The sequence below is a fragment of the Ambystoma mexicanum genome, chromosome 9, assembly GCF_040938575.1.
Source record: "Ambystoma mexicanum isolate Mex_15411 chromosome 9, UKY_AmexF1_1, whole genome shotgun sequence".
NCBI lineage: Eukaryota > Metazoa > Chordata > Amphibia > Caudata > Ambystomatidae > Ambystoma > Ambystoma mexicanum.
Window position 1 is genome coordinate 188,179,680 of NC_090931.1, and position 22,587 is coordinate 188,202,266.

Genomic DNA, 22,587 nt, shown 5'->3' on the forward strand with positions numbered 1-22,587 from the left:
AGGGACAGCAGGTTCGCGGAGGACAGCCGCTGCAGATTGGGTGAAGCCTGGTGCAAGAGCCTGAAGAGACAGCAGGGTAGCGGAGGACAGCCGCTGCAGATTGGGTGAAGCCTGGTGCAAGAGCCTGAAGAGACAGCGGGGTAGCGGAGGACAGCCGCTGCAGATTGGGTGATGCCTGGTGCAAAAGTCTGAAGGGACAGCAGGGTAGAGCAGGTCGCTGCAGATTGCAGCCTTGTGTGAGAGTCAAAGCCACGCCGGAGAGTGTAGACCTAGCCATGGTCCCCCTTTCTTGTGCTTGGCAGATATGTCACTCTCTGCATTAATGGTAATTGTGGTGCAAAAGGCAAGGAATTTTTTGTGAGGCACCACGTGCTACTTGTGTTGCTGACAGGTGCCATGTCCATACTCTGTATAATTATCATTTAAGAATATGCCGAAATGACATTCTTTTTTGTCTGTGCTTGGACCATTTTACCTGTTTGTAATGGAAATGTTGTTTGTTTCAATGCACTCTCTGATGAGTTGCTGCACCGAGTATCAGATCCTCGCACTGCATTGCAGCATCTCACTGTGTCCCACCACCACCAGCTCCTCACACAGCTCACCAGTGCAGGCACCAAATGCTGTCCACCGGCGACCACCTACCAGTGCACAAGTGCCAGCACCTCACGCTGCACAACACAACCAGCTCCTCACACTGCCCACACCTGCCAGGTCCTATCACTGCCCACCACTGCTAGGCCATCTCACTGTCCACCACTGCCAGGCCCTCTCACTGCCAGGTCCTCTCACTGCCAGGCCCTCTCACTGCCCTCCACTTCCAAGTCCTCACACTGCCTGGCACTCTGACTACAAGGTCCTCTCACTGCCCACCGCTGCCACGCCCTCTCACTGCCCACCACTGCCAAGTCCTATTGCTGCCCACCACTGCCAGGCCCTCTCACTGCCCACCACTGCCAGGTCCCCTTGCTGCCCACAACTGCCAGACCCTCTCACTGCCCGATCCTCTCACTGCCAGGTCCTCTCACTGCCCACCACTGCCAGGCCCTCTCACTGCTTAGTCCCCTTGATGCCCACCACTGCCAGGCCCTCTCACAGCCCGGTCCTCTCACTGCCAGGTCCTCTCCCTGTCCACCACTGCCATCCCCTCTCACTGCCTACCACTGCCAGGCCCTCTCACTGCCACCACCGTCAGGTCCTCTCACTGCCCCGTCCTCTCACTGCCAGGTCCTCTCACTGCCCATCTCTGCCAGGCCCTCTCACTGCTTAGTCCCCTTGCTGCCCACCACTGCAAGGCCCTCTCACAGCCCGGTCCTCTCACTGCCAGGTCCTCTCCCTGTCCACCACTGCCATCCCCTCTCACTGCCTACCACTGCCAGGTCCTCTCAATGCCCACCACTGTCAGGTCCTCTCAGTGCCAGGTTCTCTCACTGCCAGGCTCTCTCACTGCCCACCACTGACAGGCCCTCTCACTGCAAAGGTCCTCTCACTGCCCACCACAGCCAGGACCTCTCACAGCCCACCACTGCCAGGTCCTCTCACTGCGCACCACTGCCAGGCCCTCTCACTGCCAGCCCCTCTCACTGCCCACCACTGCCAGGTCCTCTCACTGCCAGGTCCTCTCACTGCCCACCACTGACAGGCCCTCTCACTGCCCACCACTGACAGGCCCTCTCACTGCCCGGTTCTCTCACTGCCCACCACCGACAGGCCCTCTCACTGCCCACCACTGCCAGGCCCTCTTACTCTCAGGGGCAGCCCATCGCTGTACCTTCATGTTACAGGCACATTTCTGCAGGACTGGCCTGACCCACTGAGTTATCTTGTTCTGCCAAATCCAAATATGACAAAGACCATTGGAGGTGCAATACAAACGCAGGGCTCTCGGGCTTCTCCTTATCATGCACGAGAGCGCCACCCACATCTATTTTACTTGGAATTCTAGGACTTCTAGTTTTTAGAAATGTAAAATGGGAAATTAAAAACTACAAGTCCCAGAATTCAAACTGAAGAAAACAGGACCGTCTGGCCTTCTCACACATGGCAATGGGACATTTGAGTGTTTTGCAACATTGTCAGCAGAAAGACCCTGGCCTCAAATAATGCACTGTTTTAAACTCTTTATTCCAAAATGTCCTACGTGTATGGTGACCAGATTAAAAAGTGAAAAATCGGGACAGGGCAACCAGCATAAAAGTAGACAGTTCCCTTCCCTTGTGGGCAATCAGGCAGGTTCCCACTACCGCTCTCACCCGCAGCCCATCCAAACCTACAACATTGATGTCCTCGCGCTGAATCTCGTGGGGCCTTTCTCTGCCAAACTTTCTCTCATATCAACATAAAAGTAGGACTAGCTATTGAAAGTGGTTGTCAAGGCTCTACACTTCAGTAGCGGTTGGAGGATAAAGGGGTGTAAGTGTTACTGTTCAAATAAACACATATTATAATTAATTTATCACAAACTAACACTATCTTAAGTTGTAAAATGCAGCATTTTTTCTGTGCGAGATTGTGCATTGCTGCCTGGCAGCTATGAAGATCTACTACAAAAAAACAGGATCACTGCAGTTTCTAATGGGAACATAATCTTGAGAAAGGGGGACAGAGCACCAAATGCCAGGACAGTCCCGGCAAAACCAGCTCGTCTGGTCCCCCTACCTACATGGAATGCCCCCTTCTTTGCCCCTCCTTAACCCCGTTCCTTTCTTCACCTGCCCATCACATGTTATCTATCCCCAACTTTTTCTGTCAAATGACTCCATTGAGCAACGGCCCTGAAAATGGTGTCGTTAGCCTAACACAACACCTTCGCCAAATAGGCTCCTCCAAAGATAGAGCTTTCAACAAGTAAAATGGTGAAACAGACATCCATTTGAGGAAAATGACGTTGGCCACACATCTACACGCCCATAGTGTTCGCCCCTCCCCTTCTTTCTCTCTGTCCCCACCCCCTTTTGTACGGTGTCCCTCTATTGACAGAACACATAGAGACTTTTTATTTTTCGGGAGAAACAAAACAGTGCGCTCTAGAGTTGTAGTAAAGCTCTCCTTTGTTAAACTGGCTGGACACCACATTATTGCCGTCAGTGCTTTGTAAAAGTAACCGCGCCACTGGAGAGGTGGGACCTTCTGTTGATGTTTAGAGGGTCTTGTAGGGTGTCCCTCTACCATTTTCATGAGCTCGCTGTACTGCTGAACCTCTCCAGAGATCTCTCTATTGCTGGGTGAGGCATGGAATCACGGTGTATCTGAGGTGGACGGCAATGGGGTCCTGGCAGCTGGTATGCAACAAAGCGAGCCTCTCCATTACCCGCCAGTTTGAATTGTATGAGGGGTGGTTGGCAGGGGGCCAGGAGCTGGTTGTGTTGTGTCATTTGGTCTCTCATCAGTCTGGGCTTGTTGAGGTGAAGTGTTCTGTCTAGTGAAGTCAAACGGGTCTAGAATGCCCCCATCTGCTCATAAGAGAAGGACTGGGCTTGCCAAACATTGGCAGTGGGCTCAGAGTACAGGTGGGCGGGGCCCATACCCGCCCAACCTCTGGGTCTAGCTCGGAGACTCTGGGATTGTACAGTCTTCTCTGGGGAATAGCGGGGAGTCTCTGGTTTTTCCGGCATCCCCTCATGTCTCCTCGTGCCATCCCTTCCTCTCTCCTCCTGTTGCTCTGCTGCCAGTGCATGCGCTGTGGACTTACAGCACTGCTTCCATCCTCCTGAATGGGTGGTGTGGCTGCGGAACTGTGCGCAACTTTAGACCAGAGGAAAAGCCATGATAGCCGGGTCCGAAAACACCCCATAAATCAGGATATTGTATGGGAAGGGAATTATCAGGGCTTTAAGTGGGCCGGAGCCAAAATCTCATTTTGAGGCAGGCAGAGCCCTGCTGAGGCTCACTAGTCTCCCCTGGCAGCCCTGGCCACAACATGACAAGGATTATTTTTCTAAAGCATAAAGCTCTTGCTCGTACGAGAGAGCTTCAGGCATCAGAAAAAATGACCCTTCATGCACCGGCAAGGCATCCCTTCAAGCAAAAGATGCCGTGGGCCGGCACCACCATTATGGAGAGAAACGTGAGGCCGCTGGAAGCAGAGGCTTGTTTTCTAAATCCTGAAGCTCACGCGCATTCACGGGAGTTTCAGTCTTTAGGAAAAAGGCCTCAGCTTCCAGAGGCCTCACCCTTTCAGCCTTAATGGTGGTGCTGCCCCTCCCCAGCTGACGAGGGCCAGCGCCACCATTAAGGCTGAATAGGCGAGGCGCTGTCCCCTGCCAGGCAAGCCCAGAGAACATAAATGAAGGGATCAGCACCCTCTCTCCCATGGGGATGGGAAAAGGCTGTTCATTTAGTTAAGGCACTGGGCATGATCACAGCTCTCTCACAGCCTCGTGTGCATTCTTATTTGTGATGGGAGCACAAAATGTATTAATATGTCCACTCTCATGCTAAAATGTATGTTACACTTTAGCCCCGTGCGCTGCAAAAGAAACTTCCACATCACTAAACCCTTCCAAAAGTGTGGGCGTGACCTTGCGGGCATGTGGGCGTGGCCTTGCAGTGACGTAGATCTCCGGGTTTTCCATTTTGGAATGTAGGTAGGTATGGTGGGACCAGGGGGTGGGCAGATCGTTCGGATTACAGTCAAGGGGTGTATGGGTCGAGCGGATGGGTGAACAGGGGATGAAATCATTCATTAGCGATGGCGGGTGGGTGAATGGGACAACTCTTCTTAAGATATACTTTGCCCTTGATCACCTGCACACTGCAAGGACTGTAGGTGGGTCATGCGGTTAGCACACGGTCATGGATCTGCACGTTGTCTATTCCAGGAATGTGTGAACATGAGGAAAGTGAGAGCACCCAGGAAGGCGGGTGGAGAGAACCCGTCGTATCTCCAGGGGGAAGAAGGCAAGACCTGTTCTTAAGAAATAACAGCGACTTAACAGGTTCATTTGGCCCAAGACCAAGAGATGCCTTCACGGTGAGCAAGCTCCTGATGGCTTAGTCGTTTCCTCATCCTTCCCCCATGAGCTCTCGCTTTACACCTGGGATGTGGCTGACAGGTCATTTCTGAGGTGACTGTCTGCATCAGCTGTTGACGTGTCCTTGTACAGCTGAGGGCTGCTTCTTGCGGCTCTTCCGATGTTTTTGACTGTGCAGGCTAGGACTGATGGTAGTTGTAGTCCGAAACATCAGGCTGTAATGTTGACAGAGCCCTGTTGTACAGATAAGACCAGGGGGCCATTGTCTACACTAGGAGGTGCAGTTTCATTCAACAGACATCTGGAGAAAGTGTCATCACTAAGTGGCAGACAAGGCCTCCAGTGGCTGTCACCACTGGGGATAAAGTTTCCTTTTATTAACCATATTAGAATGGTTGTCTTGATGAGATGGCATGGTTACCTCCATTATTGCAGGTATGGAGTGGTTGTCACTGCAAGATGATGATGTGGTGTCCTTAAAAGACAAGGTTTGGAGTAATGGTCTGCTCTGGTTGGTGCATTGTTCTTTTGTAGGTGAGTCCTGGATTTGTTGCTTAGAGCAGTAAGTGTGATGGTCTCCTTCAGACGGACTCCTGCCATCAACTACACCCAGTGACGCAAAGAGAAGATCTGTAGTGTTGGTCTACACCAGGTGAGAAGACGCACACCTATAAACAAGGTTCGGTGTAGTTGTCTTCACAAGAGCATGCAGTCTCCGACTATGGTCAAATTCTAAAGTGACCCCTTCTCTGGAGAAGGATTGGAGTTGCTGTCCACACCAATTGATGTGGTTTCTTTCTTCAGGTGATGCTGGTGAGAGCGTTATTGCTACATGGATCCTTCTTGAGGGTTGTGTTGACTCTCCATTGCTTGGGGTTCACAGAAAGGTACGTCCCTGGGTTTCACTGACTGCAAGTGGTCTCCACTAATTGTATTTACTTATGTCCAATGCCTTTGCCAGCGCTACTGATACCCGTAGACCACTCCTGCACCCCACCTGCATTCATCTAAAGACATAGTGACTCCATCGGTCAGGCAAAGCCCCCGAAGTCTTGATCAAAGGAGTGAACAACTCCGCCATTTTTATTATGATTTTTTATTTTATTTGTTGTCAAGCACAATCTAAGCACCCATATGTGCTCGAGCACTGTACACAAATAATGTTCACAATTAAAAGACCACAAAGACAATACACGAATAGTCATGACATTAATAAAGCCTCCTCTTAAAGCTTCATAAAAGCATAACTGCATCACAGTGATGACAGCAGCCCAGAATATAACTCCCTAAACACCCTGAGCCCATGAGCAAGCATTCAATGCCGGATGAAAATACAATGCAAACTGACATCGGCTTAAGGCAACTAGGGGAGGGCCCTGACATCGGCGTCAGGCAACTAGGGGAACACCCTGACATCGGCGTAAGACAACTAGGGGAGCACCCTGACATCGGCGTAAGGCAACTAGGGGAGCACCCTGACATCGGCGTAAGGCGACTAGGGGAGCACCCTGACATCGGCGTAAGGCAACTAGGGGAACACCCAGACATCGGTGTAAGGCGACTAGGGGAGCACCGTAAAAGATAACATCACCTGTTGAACAGGACCTTGTCAATTGAGAAGCGGACCAGCAAAACTGGGTGACTGCTAATCAGTTGTTCAGACCCCACAGACCGCCAGAAATTACAATGTATTGGTCAGATAACTAGGGGTCTGACCACGTGCTTCCCTACTGCCCATAAAGGCAGCCTGAATATGTGCCTGTAACTGTGGAGATGTTTAAGGATAGGTGAGATGTGTACAAACTTAAAAAACCTCACAAAACACAACTTAAAAACAAACCGCGCCCATCCAAGTCAACCAATACGTTCTGATATTGGGAGACCATCACAATGAACCCCTCGGGCTCAATTATCAACATTGAGCGGGCCCTGGCTCTAAAAAGGGGAGAGAAAAACCAAAATCAAGTTCTCAAAGAGATCTCTGGACCATCGAATAAAGGCAACATGCAAAGAAGATCGCTCCTAGCGACACCAGAAACATAACCCCTGAAACGACACCTGAAAACAACAAAACCTCCTCCTGTCTAGCACTGCTTACCTGAAAACCAAAACAGGCCGCGCTAACACCCTATCACAAAAGTTGTTGAAAAAGTGAGCCTCACAGCAAATCTCTTGCCAAACCCCTCCACCCCATGCCGCCTTAATGGTTGGCAAGCTCCCGCTAACTTTTTCTAATGAAATTGCAAAACTTTCAAAACTCTACCGGATCCTCAAGCGGATTCAAAGTATCTGTCCATAAAGTGCCGAAACGTGGTGCGGTTTTGTACCGGTAGGTGATGACAGTTTCTGCAAGTTTATAGAATATATGAGGCAAGCTGTCAATCACGCAGACGTCCTCCTACCCTAAGGCATTGATATGTTCTTCTAAACCGCCACGAAACTGATCTGGATCAATATTGTTAATGATGCAAATCCCTGTCAATATTCTCAGGTTATCTAAAAAGACCCCTCCCTCCAGATTCTGGTAACCCCCACATTACTATCCTCACATTCCCATGCTAAGCAACCAAGAAATGTCTGCCTTCTCAGCTCAGTAAATGTGGCAACAATGTACTGCTCTCCTATTATTAATTGGGCTTCCGCTTGAGATGCAGGCGGCAGATAGCCTCACGGTAGGCTAGCAATGATACGCTGCGCATACTGGGCAGTTGCCACCTCTTGAAGCTGCAAGACCTCTGATGGACTTTCTAGACCTTATACCATGTAGTCATTACCAATATCCTAAGGAATCGCATAGGGCTAAACATTGGACGGGTTGTCCTCCTGCCCTGGAAGGGTATGTCCCCCCCCCCTTCAGGACCAAGGGCTATAAGTTGGCGCCATTTATCTGTGGAGTACTTCAAGCACTGAATCTGTCTGAAATGCAGTCAAAACTTTGCAATGAGTTATTGGAATACCAGGATAACCCAGATCTTCTTGGGCACTGGTACACCACTGTGCGGTTTCTCAAAGTGACATTAATCAATGGAAACAGACTCTTTAAGCCATGGGTGGCCTCTTACTAACCCTCACTGAACCCCCCCAAAACACATTCCTTTTCAAGTATTCCAAATTCACTTGACTCCCAATCCAGTCTTAACTTTAGTAGCTGAAAGACATCAGAAGATTCTCATGCCTAGTCCCATTGGCCAAACAATAAGGTTGTCAACATGGTTTCAAGCTATATCATTAAAAAAACCTGTGAAATCATCCCTGTGAAATCATTCCTGTGCTAGCTGTCTGCCTTGGTCCACCACAGTACGATCTACGTCGTATACTATATGGGATTGGCTCGGATAACTCCTTATAGATTGGCCTCTCTACATTGACATTGGTACCTAATTGCGGTCAGTAGTAAAAGCCAGTCAGACAACACCACTCCAATACTAGGGACATTGCACTAGCTCCCACTGGAAGCCACCTCCACTTTTAAAGTAGGATTTCTTGCACGCGTGGCAATTCGTGAAGATACCACGCCTAACTTACCCAAAGGCTAATCCTGTCCAGTAGCCCTCAATTGATCAATCTGGGGCATAAGCATCCGAAGACTGAGGACTCAAACTGACAGGAAAAAGGACACCACTCCTACCTGTTGTTTGGATCCTGTGCACACATTTGAGACTTACTCTGTGACCCTGTGCTTTGCCCTAGACTTCATCCCCATGCGAATATAACTGACAAGTCCACACATTCACCCGACCCTGATGGCAAGTTCACTGGAAACGCGATGTAAACCCTTTGTGATCCCTCGGCACCACCAGCCAGACTGCGATCGAGACTTCACCCTTCCATGATCGTTATCTCAATACTTGCCCGTGCTTGTACAGTGCTCCGATGCCAAAATTGGGTGCGGTCGTGTCAAATAAAAATCTGCGCAAATCAAAGAGATAGTTCCAATCAAAATACCTGTGCGGATCAGCGCCTAGGTAACTGCGGTATTAGAAGATTTAATGGATAGGCTGCCAGATGAATCCGGTCCTCAGTACAGTTTTGTAAGAGGTGCCATTGTTGAATTGCTTGCCTGTTCCAAGAACTGAATAAGGCAGGAACGTACATGTTCGGAGAATTGTACCCTGACTGGTGCCAATTGTGTTTAGGCTGGCAGATTATAGTCTTCCTGTAAGAAGATACGCCTGTTTATTTTGCAGATCTGTACGTGTTATGATCTAGTGTAGAGGAATCAAGGCACCAGGTAGTAATGTTAATGTAAGTTGGTGTATCTTGGGACGGGGACCACATGGACCAGTGTTAGTGAACTATCACTGGAGGCCACCAGTGGTTTGTGTCCTAACTAGATCGTTCTTTGCCTTTACTGGGGTCTCGGGAGGATAGCTCAGGGGCAACCTGCTCTCCTTGGAAGCAAGACAACACGGAGAAACACAAGTTCAATCCCCAAGTCCACGCTTAGAAACCTCTGGGTATTAAGCGTGTTATAAATAACCTATCATATCATTGCTTTCTCTCCATTTGCCACTTGAAATTCCCCATCTCTCTCACCTAGATTCCTCGCCTCTGCATAAATCCCATATTGGTGAGCAACGATACCCCAAATCCTACAAAGTCCTGTTCGACCAGGCATCACCTAGTAGTCTTTTTCCTCCCACCACTCAGACTTGGCCTCCAATGAAGGGACTTCTGGTTTTCCGCTCTCTGTTGCACAGTCCTGTTCTCCTAATCATATTGCTTTTGGACCTCAATTTCTGTCTGCACGCCATGATCTCCAAAGCTTGGTTCCTCCATTTATAAATCGTATGCTCTGTTGGAATTTAAGAAATCAATCTGGTTAAGGAGCCATTGTCTGATTTCAAGCACAAATCCAAATACACCTGTTTGATCTATAATTTATTTTCTACTCCCCAATCAACCTTCTATTGTACATCTGTGTCTTTTCTATCTGTTTAAAGCTTGGACCTAGCTCGAGAGCAGCAGAGCGCTGTACAGGGTGTGGGTAGCCAGAATTTAGGCTGGCATCTTTTAACAGTAGCACAGTGCTGTGGGGTCTGTGCATCAGTGTGTGCATTAATTGGAATTAGTCCTTGGTCAGGTGTTGTTGTGAAAGAGCCATGTTTTGAGAGATTTGCGAAATTGCGGGGGCATTCCGAGCCAACACCGGGATCGAGTTGCAGAGGGTGTGTGAATGACAACAGAAGGATTGTTTGCGGGTCCTCTCTTTGCGGACGAGTTGTGACTAAAGTTCTTGCTTTATGGCAAGGTACCTTGCAATTTTCCAACCTCTCCTTGCATCAATAAAAAGTTTATCAGGACATATTTGATTAATTAGCTCAGTGCTGAGATCTTGAGCCATGGATTTAAGTTCCTCTTTTGGGATGGGGCGATTGGGTTAAAGATGATTTGATAGGCTGCCTCTCCACACCTGTTATCAGGCAAAGCCAATAAAACCCCTGAATATGAGCTGATGCAAGGATGGGCAGTTCAAAAGCAGAGCCCACTGCTTTGTTTTGTGATGTTTGTTTATTGGAGGAACAATGCCAGTTACAGTCAGAAAGGACTCACAATAGCATATTTGCAGATGGCGGAAACATTCAGAGGAAAGGTGCCTGTACAATAGCACAAATACTCAAGAAAGAGGTGGAAACTAGATCAGGGACAAAGAAAGAGGTGACTTACAAATGTAACATGGACCCAGAGGGGCAAATACCACAAACTAAAGAGGATTACTGTTCAACTATACAATAATGCATTATTACGCACCACTGGAGGGAGTGGTGAGGGTCAGGTAGGGAGGATGGGGAAGGGTGTAGGAGAAGCCCCCACTTTGGATGATATGGCATTTATAACGCGCCTATACACAAGTGTTTCAAGGCTCAACAAGGCAAGGGTAGGAAACAAAGGGGAGACAGAGACAACGATCTTACTAGGCCAGGTAACATTGAGATTGCACAAGTGCAGGAGAGGGGGGAGAGGAACAGTGCAAGGGGAAAGGGGAGGGGCAGTGCAGTACATGGGATCAAACAGAAAAACAAAACAAAAAAAGTGTGGCCAACTGGTGGCAAGTGCAAAGGGTAAGTGCAGACATCAAGTGTCCAAGTGCTGGTAGGGGGACTCTAGGGATACAGAAAACAGACCCCAAGTGCTGGGGTTGCCAAGGAGGCAGTGCAGGTGTACAACTGGCATGGAGGGGACCTGAGCCCAAGATCAGATGGTAGCCGGGCTACCAGTGCAGTTTCAGTATTAGCCAGGAGTTCAACAGGGGAGAGGAGGAGAGAAAGCAGAAGCAAAGAGGAAGGTCTTGAGGTGCTTCCGGAATGGGAGATGGTTCTTCTCAAGTTTTGGAGAGGCAGGGAGGCTGTTCCAGAGGGAGGTCCCATCCAAAGAAAGAGATCTATGACCAACTTGTTGCTTGGAGAAGCAACTGACCCTGAGGGAGCTGGAGTCGGCCGAGCGAAGAGCTAGAGAAGGAAGATATTTACGAAGATAGAGTTGGAGGACTTGATGCCCCAGAAAGCCTTGTGGACAATGCAGAGGGTTTTTAACGTAATCCTCGCAGCCACTGGGAGCCAGTGCAGAGATTTAAGTGATGGAAAGGTACGATCCCTGGGTTTAAGGCCAAGGACAAGTCTTGCAGTCCTGTTTTGGATGAGTTGCAGAGGGCGGAGAGTAGAAGCAGGCAGATTTAGAAAGAGGCTTTTGCAGTAGTCCAGCCTAGAGAGTGCCAGAGCGCTGGAGACAGTGAGTTTCTGGGGTGGGGGAAAGAAAGGAAAGGAAGAATACCTCTGAGAAGGTGCAGTTGGTAGTGTGACTTCTTAGCAACGTCAGAGATGTGAGGATAGAAGGAGAGTGTGGAGTTGAAGATGACCCTGAGGTTTTTAGCCTCACAGCAGGAACAGGGCCAAGGGTGGCCGTCCAGAGAGTGACGGGGAAGGAGGGAGCAGGTGTGCTGATGATAAGAATCTCTGTTTTACTGGAATTAAGGCAGAGATCTTTGGTGGCACATCACTCCTGGATAGAAGACATACAGTCAGAAATGAGAGACGGATAAGTGATGGCGGAAGGGAGCCTATAAATGAGCTGAGTGTCATCCACATAGGACTGAAAGTTGGGACAGAGAGCAGCAATGCAGTGGGCAAGAAGTGCAAGGTATTGGTTGAACAGCCAGGGAGAGAAGTTAGACCCCTGGGGAACACCACAGTTAGATAGAGAGAGAGAGGAGCGTAAGGAGCCTAGTTGGACCTGGGAGGGTGGATCAGAGAGGACAGAGTTCAGCCATGCCAGGGCCTGATCGGTGATACCTAGGTTATCATGTAGACCGTTGAGCAGGATGGCATGGTTGACAGTGTCAAAGGCAGAAGAGAGATCAAGTAAAATGAGGACGCAGGGTATTAGAATTGAGGTTGGTGAGCAGGTCTGAACAGATATTCAGGAGAGCAGTTTCCGTGCTTCTGGCTGAAGATTAAGCTGGGAGATGGCAAGCTTTTCTGTGAGTTTGCCCAAGAAAAGAGTGATGGTGATTGGGTGATAGTTAGCTGGGCATGAGGGGTCGGCAGAGGGTTTCTTAAGAAGGGCGTGCACAAGAGAGTGCTTCAGGGTGGAAGGGAAGACTCCAGTGGTGAAGGAGTGTTGCAGAAGTCAGCCAGAGCAGGGGCAAGGGTGTCAATGTGGTCCTTGATGGTTTTGGAGGAACAAGGGAGAACCTGATTTGACAAGACTTTCATAGATCAGACTTGTCTAGAAACCTCATCAGGGGAGAAAAGTGGAAAGTCAGGGAAGGAGTGAGGAGAGGTGCCAACAGGGTGGCCAGAGTAAGAGCAGAGAGTAGAAGGAGGAGGGGGAGAGGAAGAGAGAGAAGTGAAATGAGAACCCAGAGCCGTGCAGAGGGTCTGGGAGTGGACAGGAAAGGTAGAGACTGCAGCAGGATTGGCCAGCTCCTTGCAGAGTTTGGCCGAGTTGTTAGATGCTGCAGAGATGCAGACTTGGATGTGGGCTCTCTTCTTGGTACGGACAGAGAGACGGTATTGCCTTTGGAGCAGATGGCAGGCCAGTCTGTCAGAGGATGCACCACAAGCACGCCATTTCGTCTCGGCCACTCTGCACTTGCGTTTAAGGGTCACAAGGTCTGAGACTGACCAGGAGTTGCACTTAGCTTTGGGTTTCAAGTGGATCTCATGACAGGGGCAAGAACATCAAGAGTATCAGATATAGCAGAGTGGAGCTTGGAAAGGGCTGTGTCAGGATGTGAGTCAGCCAGAGGGGGAGGATGGGGATAGAAAGTGGCGGCAAAAGCCTCAACTGACACACGCTTCATAGGTCAGATAACCGAGAAGGAAGGTGGCAGTGCTGGAGTTGGCTTGGCCTGTGGGGTAGAGAGGGTGAGATGGGAGGAAAGGAGAAAGTGATCACTCCAGTAGAGAGGAGTGGTGAGAGGGATAGAAAGGGGAAGGTCTGAAGAGATCGGAACATCAAGAGTGTGCCCTGCAGAGTGAGTCGGGCCATAGAGGAGGGTAGAGAGTGAGAGAGAGTTGCACATGTTATGAAAGAGTCTAGAGGAAGGACAGAAAGCATCCAGGTGGATGTTAAAGTCTCCAGGGAGGAGAAGTTGAGTGGTCGAGGCCAGGAGGGAGGAGGAGAGGTCTGCCGACTCAGAGAGGAAGGAGGAGATTTGACCAGGTGGCCGATAGATGGTAGCCACAGTAAGGTAGTGGAGAGGAGAGAGAGAGCCTGCAGACGAGGCGTTCGAAAGAGGCCTGCGTAGGAATGACAGAGGCAGGAATCCAGTCCAGGAAGATCAGGGCTACATCTCCTCCAGAACGGTTGGTTCTGGGCGCGGAGACGATCTTGTAGGCATCAGGGAGGAGAGTGTCAAAGCTTGTGACAGAGGTGGCCGTGAACCATGTCTCAGTGAGATCGAGGACATCAAGGTCAAGTTCTTCCAGGAGGCGGCAGATGTCAGAGGAGAGTTTGACAGCTGAGCGAGAGTTGAGAGTGGCAATATGGAGAATGTTGCCATCCTTGAAAGACTTCTGGGGAGGGGTACAAATCAGAGGTACGTCCTGCCAAGGTGTGGGAGAAGCCCGAGGGGAGGGGGCAGAAGAGGAAGGATGAGAGGGCAAGGCAGCCAAGGAGGAGACAGAGGGGGGATGCAATGAAGCTGTGGAGGGAAAAGAGGGGACAGCAGCGAAAGAAAGGAAATTGTTGAGGGACGGGAAGCGTCTTTCAGAGAGGAGAAGGTTGGCCTGAGGGCCTTGGAACAAGACGGTACCATTCAGGTAAACATTAATGATGCCCTTAGAGGAGTGGAAGGGGCCTGCCGGGCCTCCCAATGGGTGCCACCATTAATGGGAGAAGAAGAGAAAGGAGAAAGCACAGAGACCATATGAAGAGTCCATAGGTCTGGCATGGGAACGACAAAGAGGATGTCGGTGAGGGTTTGTCTGGAGGAAGCACTGGTATAGGTGTCAGCTATAGGGAGGCCTGAGTTGGAGAACAGAATGTCCTTTTTAAACCTCTTCCTACCAGATTTAGTGAGGAGACCAGGATAGTCGATAGAGAAGCAGTTAGAAAAGATAGGAGAAACAGAGAACACCATAGAGTAGGTATGGAGAGGAGAGATGGAGAGGGTTGTGAGGGGGCACTATGGAAGGACATAGGGAGGGATGCAAGCAGGCGAGACAAAGAGGGACGAGAAAATAGTAGACAATTGACCAACACAACAAGAGCTCAGACCATAGTAGAACAGTTTGTTAAGTGACGATTTGCTAAGAAGACAAAACCAAAACAGCAAGGAAAAGTAGTTGGCAAATGAGAACCTGGAGGAAGAAAGAGTGCAACCGAACACACAGAAGTGCAATATGGGACAGGGCAGTCAGTGCGGCGAATACAAAACCACAAAACCCACAACAGGAGAAATCTCTGAATGAGGACCTTGATGAGGGAGAAATATAAAGGAGAAATACAGGCAGTATAAGCAAAACAGGGCAGTCAGTGAGGAAAAAACAACATCAATGAAGAGTTTAAGAGCAAGATGATGTTTAAGCACAATTGGGCTGGTTTGATTGTGATGGGCAGTGGGTTCCAATGGAGTGAGCAAGTGGGCAGAAAGTCTGGAAGTGAGAGGAGGCACATGGGACTGGGGGACAGTAAGGATGAGTGCAGAGGAGGAAATTATGAAAGAAGATGGTGAGTAGACAGAGATACAATCATACAGGGGCTGAGGAGCAAAGACCCCTGATAGCTTTACAGAGTAGAAGAAGGGGCTCAAAAGGGAGCAGTTGTGCATGGCGAGCCATCCAGCACTGTGTTGGCAGGTAGAAGAGGGAGAGGATCTGGGTAGGTTGGAGAGTGCAAGTAGTGAAGTTGAGGAGTTTGTCTAGAGGGAGGACTGTGTAGAGAGGAAGGCAAAGGGGTTTGCACAAGCAGTAGTCGAGTTTTCCAAGCACGAGAGTGGAGATTTGAGTCTTTGTTGGGATTAAGAAATTGATGAATTTTCAGAATGTTGAGAAGTTGAATGCAAGCAGCCGAGGCAGTGGCAGGGGATGATTTGTTAAGAGGGAATGGAAAGTATGTCTCAGTTGATGTATTGGGATCCATCTACCTGTTAGCAAGAAACATCCCTACAAGCAGAGAAGCAGGATGGGGATGTGTGATGAGAGGTACTATATACCCATACATTTAAATCTTATATTAATAATAAAATAATAATAATCATAGTAATAAGTTATGTCTTATCTAGTGCTGCACACCCATAGGTCTCAGAGTGCTGGTCACATTGGGGTAAACGAGTGTACGGCCCAAGCTTTACTAGGATCTTTGGCGATCATCCCAAAGGATTGAATTGTTTCAGATCCTTCCTTATATCCTGTTAATGTTTTAAGATTTGTTTAAGGGAACCTTGCAGGAATTACCAAATGGGGATGGATTGTGGGGCAGAAAGCAGGCATGCATTAATAGACTTTTAAAAAGGGGGTGTCCGTGACAGACTCTTTAATTTTTTGTAAAGTGTAAGATCAATGGGAATGAAGTGAAGATGAGCCTGTGTTCAAATTTCAGTAACCGAAGTGATTGGAGGCGGGCTATGCCATGCTACAAAGGGTGTGTAATGCCCAGAAGTAAGAGGGAAGCTCATAGGGAAGCCTGACGGCCCGGCACGCTCTACAAATAAATAAACAACACAATAGAATACAATAGTGGGAGGAATAAGAGAGGCGGAGAATGAAAGAAGCTTCCTGGCGGTGCAGGAGTGTCACATGTCAAGAGGTTCTAACTGGAAAGTTGGACAATTAGACAGCGACTACACATTAAAGAAATGTTTGCGGTAATAGAGGTAATTTATAACCCTCTGCTGGAGCAAACACTGAGGATCTGCAGATGGTGCTGTTGCCTCCAGAGTTTGGTCCATCAACACCCTGTCTTGTTCTCCCAATTTTGCCACCTCGCCCTATTGGTCCCTTATTGTTGCCTTCTTCATTCATAAATCATGGGTTCCAGGTCTTACCCCTTCCGCCTCTCAATCTTTGCCTTTACGAGAGCAGCAGCTGGTCTGTAAACCCCAATGAGATGTCATGAGGTGCAAAGGCCATCCTCTTTAACCTCGCTGGTGCCCAGGTAAAAGGAACATTTAGTCTAAAGCCAATCAACGTGTTTGCAAGGACATATGGCTTGGTTCTAGACCTCAAGGATGAACAATGCACCCTCAGAATGGGTTGACTCAGATAACCACGTGGTACATAGACTAGTCTCAATAAGTAAATCATAAAAACATCAACTGTTATTAACAGAAAAATATAGAATTTGTGCGTTTGGGCTTCATGGAGGACACACACACCTCTTGCTGTTTAAGAGCATATTTATTCTGTGGACACCTTTAAGACTTTGAGGCCCTTGATTGACTTGGCCTGTCCTTACCCATTCATCCTGGTGATGGTCAAGAGTCCCGAATAGATCTATTGGGTGGACATCATTAAGCGTTTGAAGTCCTTGAATGACCTGCTTCTGCTAACTTTCACATCTTGGTAATGGCTCAAAGCGCCTATTAGAATATCAAAACAGGTTTGGACTTTCTCTGAAGATTTCCACTATTGGAGTGAAGATATGGTGAACTCATGTTGCCTAATTTGTACCATGGATTACTTACCAGCTATGAAAGTTGTGGCACTTCTATTGCTTTTTAAGGAACACACGCCTCCTTTACTTCCCAGACCCTGAGGAATGTCCTGTATTGGGTTACATTAGAAGGACAGAAACATGTTGGGCTACGTTTAAACACAAATTGATGTATGTAATATTCGACTGTGTGTGTTGTCCCAAGAACATTTGTTTGTAATTACTTTCTTGGGTCAGGGACTTTTCATATGCAAGTGCCTGTGATGTTGCAATTTTTATTATCAACCATTCCTCCTTTTTTATTTATATATTAAAAGACATTAAAGTCATTTTGTAAACTGCATATTGTACTAATCCATTTTTTCAGGACTATTATTCATTACTAACATCAGAGTGAGCCTGCAGGTCCGGAGACTTGAGACGTGACCTTCCTTTTATGGACTCTCACAGAGAAATATGACATCTTTCTACTTTATCAAAACTATGAATAATAAAAGACATCAGAAGGCTCAGAATACAACATATTAAAGCTTTTCACTCATACATTCTGCTTCATAGAAGTTGAGATATTTTGGTAAAAGTAAATTGCATAATAGTCTCTAGCCGAGCTGGAGACTAAGGGCCTCATTACACGGTAGGCGGTGAGCCATGGCGCTATTAGCGCCATGGCTCATGCCGGTAAAATACCGGCACTGCCTTGGCGGAAAGGGGATTTACCGCCCCATTCCAAGGTTGGAGGGGCAGTAAATCCCCTTTCCGCCATTGCCCTTCCCCATTCCCATTTCTGCCCCATAGGGCTCTATGGGAATGGGGAAGGCGCTAATTACGGCACCGCAATTTTGCGGTGCCGTAATTAGCTCCGAGGTCCCTTAGCGGGTTGGATTTTAACGCCTGCAAAAAGCAGGCATTAAATCCCCCAACCCGCAAAGGGACCTCGTAGTAAGGCGGTAAGGATTTACCGGTACCGGTATTTTACCGGTACCGGTAAATCCTTACCGCCATCCGTGTAATGAGGCCCTAAGAATAGTTATGATACTCAAGGTTCAATAGTGAACACGCCCATTGTGAACCAGATTGTTCTCATATTGAACTTCTGGGTCCAGAGGCTAAAGATGTTCACAACCACAACGCAGTTTCAGTGTTTTTGTAAGACTTCCCAGTTATCTTGCAACACCTCGGTCAATGGGTCCAAGACAATGGATACAAAAATGGGGCCATTGGTTGACCTGTCCACAAGCCTACTCTGACCTTCCCAGAACGGAAAGAGTTCTTAACTCTCTAAATCCCACTAGTGCAACTAAAATGGGGGATGTTACAGTTCCACAGAGCAGTGATGCACAAGAGGGGTGTCAAGGTGGGCTGGGATGTTTCTGAGAGCTACAGCGACACAGATTCTCAAAACTTGTATAAGGGTAGGTGCTCTGCGGGGCAGACCTCCGGCTAAAGGGAGGCAGAAAGTCAAAGGCTACACTGTCTTGAAGGGGTTCACACCAGATGACACCTCAAACTGTTGAGCATGTGAAACCTACTGTCCAGAGCTGATGGACGTCTCAATATCAAGATAGCTCTCGTGGGAAAGGCAGCGCCTGTCGATAGGTGGTACACCTTTTCTAGTATCGTCTAGGGTCGCAGAATTAAAAGATCCTTCTACTCCAGTAGTCAGCTATTGTCAGTACGTACTAGGCTGCCAGAAATTAGCAGCTCCAGCAACTCTGGTAATCAACCATTTTTAGAATCCTCTAGGGTAGCAGGAATGAACAGCGCCTGCAACTCCAGCAATCAACCATTTAAGTACCTTCTAGGCTACTAGAAAATAGCAACTATGGTAACTCCATTAGTTTGCTATTTACAACATATGTTTCCCAAGGTACCAGACATGAGCTGCTCCTGCAACTCCGGCAGTCAACCATTTTCATTATCTCCCAGGGTAACAGAAATGAACAGAACCTGCAACTCTGATAGTCAACCATTTCCATCACATTCAAGGACAGCTGAAATGAGCAGCTCCTGCAACTCCGACAGTTGATCATTTCCCGTATCTCCAACAGTAGCGGGAATTAGCAACTCCTGCAACTCTGACAGTTGATAATTTCCCTTATCTCCAATGGTAGCGGGAATGAGCTTCTCATGCAAGTCCGACAGATGATCATTTCCAGTATCTCCTACGGTAGCGGTAATGAGCAGTTCCTGCAACTCCGACATTTGATCATACCAGTATCTCCAAGTGTAGCGGGAATGGGCAGCTCCTGGAACTCTGACAGTTGATCATTTCCAGTATCTCCTAGAGTAGTGGGAATGGGCAGCTCCTGCAATTCCGACAGTTGATCATTTTGAGTATCTCCTAAGGTAGCGGGAATGAGCAGCTTCTGAAACTCCGACAGTGGATCATTTCCAGTACCTCATAGGGTAGCGGGAATGAGCCTCTCATGCAACTCAGACAGTTGATCATTTCCCGTATCTCCAACGGTAGCAGGAATGAACAATTCCTGCAACTCCGACAGTTGATCATTTCCCGTATCTCCAATGGTATCAGGAATGAGCAGCTCCTGCAACTCCGACAGTTGATCATTTCCAGTCTCTCCTAGTGTAGTGGGAATAAGCAGCTCCTGCAACTCCAACAGTTGATAATTTCCAGTATCTCCTAGTGTAGCGGGAATGGGCAGCTCCTGCAACTCCGACAGTTGATCATTTCCAGTACCCCGTAGGGTAGCTGGAATGAGCCACTCCTGCAACTCTGACAGTTGATCATTTCCAGTATCTCCTATGGTAGCGGAAATGAGCAGCTCCTGCAACTCCGACAGTTCATAATTTCCAGTATCTCCTAGGATAGCAGGAATGAGCAGCTCCTGCAACTCCGAGAGTTGATCATTTCCAGTACCTCGTAGTGTAGTGGGAATGAGCTGCTTCTGCAACTCCGACAGTTGATCATTTCCAGTATCTCCTACGGTAGCGGGAATGAGCAGCATTTCCAATATCTCCTAAGGTAGCGGGAATGAGCAGCTCCTGCAACTCCAACAGTTGATCATTTCCAGTATTTCCTACGGTAGCGGGAATGAGCAGCTCCTGCAAATCCAACAGTTTATAATTTCCAGTATCTCGTAGGGTAGTGGGAATGATCAGCTCCTGCAACTCTGACAGTTGATAATTTCCAGTATCTCCTAGTGTAGCGGGAATGGGCAGCTCCTGCAACTCAGGTAGTTGATCATTTCCAGTACCTATTAGGGTAGCGGGTATGAGCCACTCCTACAACTCCGACAGTTGATCATTTCCAATATCTCCTACGGTAGCAGGAATGAGCAGCTCCTGCAACTCCCACAGTTGATCATTTCCAGTATCTCCTAGTGGAGGGGGCATGGGCAGCTCCTGCTACTCCGACAGTGGATCATTTCCAGTATCTCCTAGGGTAGCGGGAATGAGCAGCTCCTGCAACTCTGACAGTTGATCATTTGCAGTACCTCGTAGGGTAGTGGGAATGAGCCGCTCCTTCTACTCCAACAGTTGATCATTTCCAGTATTGCCTGCGGTAGCGGGAATGAGCAGCTCCTGCAACTCTGACATTTTATCATTTCCAGTACCTCGTAAGGTAGCGGGAATGAGCTGCTCCTGCAACTACGACAGTTGATCATTTCCAGTACCTCGTAGAGTAGCGGGAATGAGCAGCATTTCCAGTATCTCCTAAGGTAGCGGGAATGAGCAGCTCCTGCAACTCTGACAGATGATCATTTCCAGTATCTCCTGGGGTAGAAGGAATGAGCAGATCCTGCAACTCAGACAGTTGATCATTTCCAGGATCTCCTATGGTAGCGGGAATGAGCAGCTCCTGCAACTCCGACAGTTGATAATTTCCAGTATCTCCTAGGGTAGCGGTAATGAGTAGCTCCTGCAACTCCGACAGTTGATAATTTCCAGTATCTCCTACAGTAGCGGGAATGAGCAGCTCCTGCAACTCCGACAGTTGATAATTTCCAATATCTCCTAGTGTAGCGGCAATGGGCAGCTCCTGCAACTCAGACTGTTGATCATTTCCAGTATCTCCTAGGGTAGCGGGAATGAGCAGCTCCTGCAACTCAGACAGTTGATCATTTCCAGTATCTCCTAGGGTAGCGGGAATGAGCAGGTCCTGCAAATCCGACAGTTGATCTTTTCCCGTATCTCCAACAGTAGCGGGAATGAGCAGCTCCTGCAACTCTGACAGTTGATAATTTCCCATATCCCCAATGGTAGCGGGAATGAGCAACTCCTGCAAGTCCGAAAGTTGATCATTGCCAGTATCTCCTAGTGTAGCGGGAATGGGCAGCTCCTGCAACTCCGACAGTTGATCATTTCCACTATCTCCTAGTGTAGTTGGAATGGGCAGCTCCTGCAACTCCGACAGTTGATCATTTCGGGTATCTCCTAAGGTAGCGGGAATGAGCTGCTCCTGCATCTCCGACAGTGGATCATTTCCAGTACCTCATAGGGTAGCGGGAATGAGCCTCTCCTGCAACTCTGACAGTGGATCATTTCCAGTACCTCATAGGGTAGTGGGAATGAGCCGCTCCTGCAACTCCAACAGTTGATCATTTCCAGTATCGCCTGCGGTAGCGGGAATGAGCAGCTCCTGCAACTCTGACATTTTATCATTTCCAGTACCTCGTAAGGTAGCGGGAATGAGCTGCTCCTGCAACTCCGACAGTTGATCATTTCCAGTACCTCGTAGAGTAGCGGGAATGAGCAGCATTTCCAGTATCTCCTACGGTAGCGGGAATGAGCAGCTCCTGCAACTCTGACAGATGATCATTTCCAGTATCTCCTGGGGTAGCGGGAATGAGCAGCTCCTGCAACTCCGACAGTTGATAATTTCCAGTATCTCCTAGGGTAGCGGTAATGAGAAGTTCCTGCAACTCCGACAGTTGATAATTTCCAGTATCTCCTACAGTAGCGGGAATGAGCAGCTCCTGCAACTCCGACAGTTGATAATTTCCAATATCTCCTAGTGTAGCGGTAATGGGCAGCTCCTGCAACTCAGACTGTTGATCATTTCCAGTATCTCCTACGGTAGCGGGAATGAGCAGCTCCTGCAACTCAGACAGTTGATCATTTCCAGTATCTCCTAGGGTAGCGGGAATGAGCAGCTCCTGCAAATCCGACAGTTGATCTTTTCCCGTATCTCCAACAGTAGCGGGAATGAGCAGCTCCTGCAACTCTGACAGTTGATAATTTCCCATATCCCCAATGGTAGCGGGAATGAGCAACTCCTGCAAGTCCGATAGATGATCATTTTCAGTATCTCCTATGGTAGCGGGAATGAGCAGCTCCTGCAACTCCGAAAGTTGATCATTGCCAGTATCTCCTAGTGTAGCGGGAATGGGCAGCTCCTGCAACTCCGACAGTTGATCATTTCCAGTATCTCCTAGTGTAGTTGGAATGGGCAGCTCCTGCAACTCCGACAGTTGATCATTTCGAGTATCTCCTAAGGTAGCGGGAATGAGCTGCTCCTGCATCTCCGACAGTGGATCATTTCCAGTACCTCATAGGG